We start from the raw sequence: 2,836 nt of genomic DNA, 5'->3' as shown, positions 1-2,836 counted from the left end.
TAACAGAAGGAATTCATAGGGTAGGAAACTTACCAAAGAATCGAGTAATATGATGGTTTCCCTTTGAATACTGGATAGTATTACACCCAAGTAATAGGGCCTGCTGGGGTGGGAGGGTATTCTGTATCTGTTATCTAATTTCAGGCTCTCTCCTTACCCTTTATCCCATGTAGGCACTGTTTCAAATCATAAGAATTCTTCCTATGCCTGGCGAGCCCCTGACTCTATATTTTGATCACACACTCATCAAGGATAGTACTTAAGTTTGATTTCCCAGAATAATATTTATTACTTATGCCCATACCAAAAAGTGGAAAAGAAGAAGAAATGGTAATTTCTGCAAATGTTGCTAGTTATATCTCTCATCACAGTAACTCAAATGGCATCTAGGTGGTTCTTAACCTTGGCTGCACATTGAAATCAGATGGCAGGCTTGATATGGTTTGGCTCTGTGTCCCCACCCAAATCTCACCTCGAATTGTAATAATCCCCAAGTGTTGTGGGAGAGACCCAGTGGGAAGTAATTGAATCATGGAGGCAGGTCCGTACTGTCCTCCTGATAGTGAATAAGTCTCATGAGGTCTGATGGTTTTATAAAAGGGAATTCCCCTGCATATGCCCTCTTGCCTGCTGCTGTGTAAGACGTGCCTTTGCTTCTCCTTTGCCTTCCACCATGATTGTGATGCCTCCCCAGCCATGTGGAACTGTGAGTTAATTAAACCTCTTTCCATTATAAAGTACCCAGTCTCAGGTAGGTCTTTATTAGCAGCATGAGAACAGACTAATACAGAGCTCTAAGAATACTGATGTCTGGGACCTACTCCTAAAGACTTTGATTTAATTTGTCTGAGGTAATATCTGGATATTTGAACTTTTAAAAGTTTTCCAGGTGACTCTAAAGTGCAGCCAAGATGGCCTGGAGGACTGTGCGGGGACAGGGTAGGTGAGGAGGAGGAGGCGGCAACTGGATAAGAAGGGAGGGGAAGAGGCCATGGCTGCCCAGTGAGGCGGTGAGGCAGGAAGGAGGCCCAACCCCCGGCCAGGCCTCAGGCCCCAGGGAGAGGTGAGAACGGACCAACTGACATGGGGTTCTGGAGCAGCTGCCCCCAGAGAATGCTTCCCTGAGAGGCTACCTGACCACCCCTCTCCTTCTCCCCCCTCCCCATCCCTCCTTCACCCCCCACCCCTGCCTGCCTGCTGTGCTATGAACAGTCAGAGCGCCCTCTCCACAAGAGTTTACAAAAGAAAATGGAGGAAATGTCTTTGTCTGGCCTGAATAACAGCAAACTAGAGGCCATAGCTCGGGAGATATAAGTGGACCTAGTCTAGAATTCTTGTTCGGGATTCTGCTTCGAGGTATACCAGGCTGCCAAGTGTGGCTACCTCTTCCTGGATGACACGGACCCTGATAGCATGAAGGATTTTGGTTTTCAACCAGTGGAAGAGCAAAGAGTGTGTTTGCCCCAATTGCAACTGTTGCATTCCTGCCTCCCATTTTGCTCCTCATCTGGATAAGTGCCTGGGAATGGGTGGGAATAGCCGCCGAATCGCCATCCACCGGATTGCCAATAGCAACAATATGGACAAGTCTGAGAGTGACCAAGAGGATAATGATGACATCAATGACAACGACTGGTCCTATGGCTCAGAGAATAAAGCCAAGAAGAGAAAAATCAGGCAAGAACACCGATTCCCCTTGCAGATCTGAGTCTTTAAAACACAAAAATGGGGAACTTTGTGATTTGATTTTTTTTTTTTTTTATTATACTTTAGGGTTTTAGGGTACATGTGCACAATGTGCAGGTTTGTTACATATGTATCCATGTGCCATGTTGATTTCCTGCACCCATTAACTCGTCATTTAGCATTAGGTGTATCTCCTAATGCTGTCCCTCCCCCCTCCCCCCACCCCACAACAGTCCCCGGAGCGTGATGTTCCCCTTCCTGTGTCCATGAGTTCTCATTGTTCAATTCCCACCTATGAGTGAGAACATGCGGTGTTTGGTTTTTTGTCCTTGCGATAGTTTACTGAGAATGATGTTTTCCAGTTTCATCCATGTCCCTACAAAGGACACGAACTCATCATTTTTTATGGCTGCATAGTATTCCATGGTGTATATGTGCCACATTTTTTTTTAAGTATAACAACTCAACTGGGATCAGCTATGAAACCTGGGGCCAGAGGAGCTTCATATCCTGTTAAGCATGCAATGTAGGGTGATTTCTGAAGATACCAAGAAGATGTGCACAAAGTCCCTGCACTGCCCACAGATGAGCAGAAGTGAACCTTGCAGATGTATTTCTTCAGGGCCTCAGCTGTCCATCCAGAGGTGGAGAGCTCCCAGGATAATGACAGCTTTGACATGACTGACAGCCAGGCCCTGATCAGCCAGCTTCAGTGGGACTGCTCCTCTGATCTCTCACCCTGTGATTCAGGCTCCCCCAAGACGAGTGAAAATCAGGGATGGGGTCTAGGTACCAACAGCTCTGGGACACAGAAAACCAAGAAAAAGAAATCCCATTTGAGCCTGCTAGGGACTTCCTCCGACCTGGGCTCCAACAAGAAGAGGCCAAAGTTGCCGATACCCTTGACGGCCAGCATCTATGATGACATCAGCTGACTTCGGTGCAGGGATAGCCTTTGGCTGAGCAGAGCCCTCTCTTCTGATCCCCACCCAGGTGCCATAGCCTGGCAAATGGATGGCTGCTAGGGGTTGGGGTTTGGGAAGCTCGGTGGGCCAGGCAGGCAGAAGATCTGATTATGTGCCTCATCTCTGTTGTTCCCTTAACCCTCTAGGATCCCTAACCTGATCAGTCCAACCAATCATTGTCAAGG

At 47.4% G+C, this 2,836-nt stretch overlaps 1 pseudogene; it reads left to right on the top strand.

Moving 5' to 3' along the window:
• Positions 1–1,230: 1,230 nt before the first annotated feature.
• LOC129476129 (ataxin-7-like protein 3) lies at positions 1,231–2,621 on the top strand (annotated as a pseudogene).
• The last annotated feature ends 215 nt before the right edge of the window (positions 2,622–2,836 follow it).

The sequence above is a fragment of the Symphalangus syndactylus genome, chromosome X (genome assembly GCF_028878055.3).
Source record: "Symphalangus syndactylus isolate Jambi chromosome X, NHGRI_mSymSyn1-v2.1_pri, whole genome shotgun sequence".
Classification (NCBI taxonomy): domain Eukaryota; kingdom Metazoa; phylum Chordata; class Mammalia; order Primates; family Hylobatidae; genus Symphalangus; species Symphalangus syndactylus.
This window is presented reverse-complemented; position numbering and strand designations above follow the sequence as displayed.